Source organism: Mus pahari, chromosome 2, assembly GCF_900095145.1.
Source record: "Mus pahari chromosome 2, PAHARI_EIJ_v1.1, whole genome shotgun sequence".
Taxonomy (NCBI): domain Eukaryota; kingdom Metazoa; phylum Chordata; class Mammalia; order Rodentia; family Muridae; genus Mus; species Mus pahari.
In genome coordinates, this window is record NC_034591.1 from 5212487 (window position 1) to 5218584 (window position 6098).

The following is a 6098-nucleotide window of genomic DNA, read 5'->3' on the forward strand; positions in this document are numbered from 1 at the left end:
GTTGAACATTTTTTCAGGTGTTTCTCAACCATTCGATATTCTTCAGTTGAGAATTCTTTATTTAGCTCTGTACCCCATTTTTTAATGGGGTTTTTTGAGATTCTGGAGTCCAGTTTCTTGAACTCCCTCCTGCTACTCCAGGCCCAGTCGGGGAAGCAGCTAATGGCCACTCCACCGGGAATCTAACATGACTGGTGGCTCGCTCTCCCTTTGAAGTGTGGTGAATTTTTAATTCCCCCTCCTGTGTCTCCTAGCCTGCCTGTGGGAACCTGAAAGTCCCACCTCTTCCACCCAGCCATTAGCCACTAGCATCTTGATCAGTCAAGAGTCAACTAGGGAACAGAACCGTCAGTCACTGTTCTCACGAAGACTCCCCATCAAACTTCCCTACAGTGGAGGTTGTGTTTCTCTTCTCTGGAGCTTCCCTGATCCTAACCTGTAAAAGCTGTTAGCCATGTGTCAACTTTCCTGTCCAGTTTCTCAGCTCACCTGAGGTTTGGAAGTTATTAGCCCTTTAAAAAGCAACCTGAGCAAGAAAGGGCTTATTTGACTTATACTTCTACATCACAGTCCATAATTAAGAGAAGCCAAGGCAGGAACTGAAGCAGAGATCATGGGGGAATGCTTGCTCTCTGTGACTTGCTCAGCCTGTTTTGTTAACAAGACTACCTGCCCAGGAAGTCATATCCCATCAATCAAGGAAATGCCCCCACAGACATGTACACAGGCCAGTCTGAACTTCTCGTCCGGTTTCTTCTTGTCAGGTGCCTCTAATTTGTGTCAAGTAGGCAAAAACTAGCCAACACATAGTTATAATGTAATTTTTAGAATGTTTTGTTATTCCTCCAAAGAAATATCATTAGCAGTCACTCACTATCCATCCCTGCCTTTAACTTCTCAGCCCTATGTAACCAGCCATGTACTGTCTGTCACTGTAGATGTACCTAATCCAGGAACTGTGTAGGAACTGAATCATACACTAGCTGGCCTTTTGTATCTGGAATTCTTTTACTTACAATCTTTTGCCTATAACAGTATTTCTTTATTTTAATGGGCCAAATAATATACAATCTGTGAATGGATATACCATATTCGGTCTATCCATTCATTAGGTAACTGTTACCACCTTTTGATTTTCTTTGTGTCTGTTTATGTTTGTGTGCCTTAGTATGTGTATGAGTGCATGTGTTTATCAGAGAACAACCTTAGATATTGTTCCTGGGTTGCCATCTACCCTTTTCTCTTCCTTTTTTAGATAGGTTCTCTTCCTGGCCTGGAACTCCCTAAGCAGGCAAACCGAGCAAACCCCACAATCTCCCGGTCTCTACTTGCTTCTTCCGCCTCGGACTGCAAATGTGTACCACTACACCTGTCTTAAAAAACAAAACAAAACTGGGTTCTAAGGTTGAAACTCAAGTCCTTATGCTTACAAGTCAAGCCTTGACTAAGCTCTCACCCCAACATTTTTTTTTTTTTTTAAATAGGGTCTCATCTAGCCCAGGCTTATCTTGAACTGAAAAAAAAAAAAATCAGTTGAAGATAAGTTTGAACTTCTTGGCCCTCCTGTCTCTGCTTCCCAATTTTGTACCACCATGCCAGCTTCCCTTTTGATTTTTTAAAACCGTCCAACTATACACATAGACGTTTACGCGGACATATGTTTTCAGTTACCCTAGGCGCATCTTAAGAGTAGAAATGTGTGATGGTAATTCTAAGTCTAACACGTTTAGAAAGTGTCAAGCTGTTTTGTAAAGTGGCTGTAACATTTTTATGTATTGGCAAACACTTTTCCATTTTCCAGATTACACTAAGGAAACAATAAATACCATTTGCTCCTGATATTTTCACTATCACCAGCCTAGTGGGTTCAGCTTGTAGGTTTTATTTGCATCTCTGCAAACACTATCATTGACTTAAGTTCAAGCTCCTACAAGCCACTTATACATCTTCTTTGAATAAACGACTCTACTGATCTTTCACTCCATCTTATTGTTGACTTACAAGTTGTTGTAAACTATCCTCTGAGCCACACCACCATCATCTTTAGGAGTTCTGGTGGTCTGCTCTCAAAACACTATCATAGCTGGGCTTTTTGACTATGGATATTCCCTCTAAGAAGGAGGGAGAAGGAGAGTCATGGGACCCTTTCTCTTAGTAATCAGTCATCTCTTGCAACAGGCTGTGTGGTTATAATGCTGACAAAATTATACATGGCCTTGGGGAAGGGCTAGAGGATATGGGGACAGACTATACTGATGGCAGACTGCCCAGTGTGGCTGCTTTCTGATCACCGATACTTCTCGCCAGACACCTACACTCATTGCTCTGTGCATAAGTCTAGTAAGTGTATTCCACTGAGACCTTAGAAGGAGGGGCAAATTTTTTTATGTCTCCTTCAGGGAAGGAATTTTAGCTACACAACTGTTTCACCTATATTCTGGATACAAGACCCTTGTCAGCGAAATGATTTGCAAATGTTTTACTGTGCTGCCCTTTCACTTTCTTGATGATTTCTTTGGGGGGAGGGTTGATAAGAACAGCACCCTAGGCTCATACATCTGAATGCTTGGCTCCCAGGGGGTGGAACTGTTTGGGAAGGATTAGGAGGGACAGTCACATTGGAGGAGGTGTGTCACAAAACTCATCACACCACACACACACACACACACACACACACACACACACTGCCTCACATTTGATGATCAAGATGTAAGCTCTCAGCTACTGCTTCAGTGCTATGGCTGCCTGCCTACTGCCATGTTTCCCACCATAATGATCATGTATTCTAACCCTCTGAAACAGTAAGCTCCAAATAAACTCTTTCTCATATAAATTCCTTTGGCCATGGTGTCTTATCACAGCAACAGAGAAGTAACTAAGACCATGCCTGTTTTAGCATATGCTTTTTATATCATGAGGTCCAAGTAATCCATCATTTAAAAAGGTTTTGTGATGATTTATCTAACCGATCATTATGTCCTCTAAAGATTTTTATAGACTTCTTTTTTCTTAGTTTATGAGTACAGGGTAATTTTTGGTGTGTGTGTGTGTGTATGTGTGTGTGTGTGAGGACTACCTAATACAAAGACTTTTCTTTGCCAGGTGATACCCTTGGTCCATTTGTCAAAATCAACATCTACAAATGTTAGAGTCTGTGTATGAACTCTCTCGGTTGTATTGGACTCACCCATGTGCCTAGCCTTATTCAGCACAGTTTGAGAGCGCCACACTTTTCAAAGCTGTCTTGGTTATTCAGGATCCCTTACTTTTATTTTTTTTATTTTTTATTTTTTTGAAGATATTTGGCATAATTCTTCCGATGCCAACGGTTAAGACTTAACCCGATTTTAAAGACAGTGCCGACACAGGCAAAGTCTATACAGGATCAGGACTGTGTATATACAGGGGGCAATGGCAGCCAGTGACCAACAGAAAGGTCCAGAGGCATCAGGCTGGCCTCCTCCACCTTCCTTCCACATACCTATGAGGAACATGAGACAGTCAGAGGCCCAGGGCCTTTGGGGAAGGGACCATGGCTCTGAATCACATATTTCTATGCCGGCTTTGTCATTTAAAAAAAAAAATAGCACAATGGCACATTTTCACGCTAGAGACTGGCTGAGACCTGAATCTCAGGAAGGAACATGGATGTCGAATTTCAGTCATGGCTCTAAGGTACAGCTTTTCACAGGGATGGAGACAGACACCTCAGCTTGCTGTGTGTCAGGGCGAGTGTGTGTGGTCCTCACAGCACCGTGGCCTGCACGATGATCTCGGGGTCCTGGATGTCCCTTTTGCTCTGGACCATCCTCAGCTCCAGCTGAGCTGGGCTGGGCTTCTGTCCTTCTCCTGCTTCAGCTTTCGCACACTGGATGGTCCTCTATAGGACGTGCTGCATGGCAGACAGTTTTCTCACAGGCCACCTTGAGATTGTCCGGGTGCTTGTGTGTCCACACCAGAAGCATGTCAGCGAAGAGGTCCCCGGTGTCCCCAGAGACAGCTTCCACCTTGTGCATCTCCATCCAGATGCGCTAGGTCACCGTGGAGCCGTCAGGCTTCCGAATCCTCTGACTGCCCAGTGCGATCAGGTAGTCGCTGCCCTGAGGGGAGGGCAGGTCAGAGTTGGTGATGACCACAGTGTCGGAACCCATACAATGCAGCAAGTTCATCACCTCAAAGGCTTCTTCCTGGCTGTGGATTTTTCTGCCACTCAGCAACTCAGCCTCAAACTGGTTGGGAGTGATGATGTCAGCCACGGGTACCACTTTGTCCCTGTACACAGGAAGGAGGTCCTGGGGAACATACATGGAGCCTTCCCCATTCCACTTGTCGCCCATCACAGGGTCACACACATACACGAGTTGAGAGTCCTGTTTCTTCAGCTCCTGCACAACGTCCACCACCGTGGCCAGGAAAGACTTGTCTCTCGTGTAACCAGTGAGCACGTAGTCATACTTATTGACGCTGTTCACCTTGAGACCCTCGTACAGCTCATGCAGTTCCTGGGGCTTCAGCACCTGGCCCTTCCAATGGGCATAGCCTGTGTGGTTTGAAAACTGCACAGCATCAACGTCAAATCCCAAAACCTGCAGAGGAAACATGGCCGCTCTGTTACCCACGTAGCCGAGGACAACATGGCTCTGGATGGAGAGCGCCCGGCATTCGCCCTCCATGCTGGGAAAGCTGTAGTGAGTGGCGCGTAGTCCGGGTAGTGTCACGGGCTGGGGCTGCTCAGGCCGCTGATTCCTTACTTTTAGACACAGGATTTTGCAATATAGCTAGAGACTCCAGAATACAATACTTATTTTTCATTTAGTACATAAATATTGACTTTCTTGTGTTCATTATACTTCTTGGAAATTAATCTAATCTGCTTAGTGAACTGTAAACATTATTTTTTTTTATTATTACCCAGCTACATCATAATTTACACAACTACTATGAGGATATTAGTATTTACAATGTAATGCGTCGTAAGAACATTTATTAATAGCATCAAATTTATACTCCATATGATGTATAACACTCAAGCTTATGAGATCTAAGGACTATCTCAGTACATATAGCTATCCTAAAAAAATAATGAAAATGATATCTACATATCCTCAAGTAGATCCCAAGTTTTTTGTTTCAGTTTAAATAACTATGGTTTACCCTTCCACATGCTGTGATCACCCATATATATATGGTGATCCGCCTGCCTCTGCCTCCCGAGTGCTGGGATTAAAGGCGTGCGCCACCACGCCCGGCATCACCCATATATTTTAATAGCAGTAGTTACTAGTCAACAATTCATATATTCCTAGGAATATGATATTATCATAAATATAACATTGAAAATCATCTCACAAACACCCATGCAACTGTGGGTTGCCTGCCTAGTTACAGTATATCTTCTTTGCCAACATTTGAACCTAACTTGTTTGCTGTTTATTTCGTTGTTAAGATAGATTCTCACTATGTTGAACAGGCCAGTCTCAAACTCATCAGCGTAAAAGTGATTCTCTGGCTTCTGTCTCCAAGTAACTGAAACACTGGAGCTATAGACATGTACAACCACCTATCCTGCATATGTTACTCTTTAATAATACTTTTCAAGTTCTATTTATGTATTTTAAATTAACATGAAATATTGTAGCAATATACCAATTCCAGTTTATCATAGACATTCCAAAAAATGTCATTGTGATTTGTAATCTGTCTTCTTTCTTGGAGAGTAATTTGTTCTCATGCTAGAGATGAAACCAGCACCTCCAAACTGATAGTCAAGGTATCTACCTTGAAGCTTTATCTTCAGCTAGTAGACCGGTGGCTCGATTAGTTTGGAGCTGAGACGAAAGGAAGAACCATCCAGAGACTGCCCCACCCGGGGATCCATCCCATAATCATCCACCAAACACAGACACTATTACATATGCCAGCAAGATTTTGCCGACAGGACCCTGATATAGCGGCCTCTTGTGAGGCCATGCCAATGCCTGGCAAACACAGAAGTGGATGGTCACAGTCAGCTATTGGATGGAACACAGGGCCCCCAATGGAGGAGCTAGAGAAAGTACCCAAGGAGCTGAAGGGTTCTGCAACCCTATAGGTGGAAC

At 43.6% G+C, this 6098-nt stretch overlaps 1 pseudogene across 1 annotated transcript; it reads right to left on the reverse strand.

The window, feature by feature from the left end:
• Positions 1-3682: 3682 nt before the first annotated feature.
• On the reverse strand, positions 3683-4673 carry LOC110317307 (annotated as a pseudogene). Its single transcript, XR_002380310.1, has one exon. The product of XR_002380310.1 is annotated as a pyridoxal kinase pseudogene (transcript).
• Positions 4674-6098: the final 1425 nt, after the last annotated feature.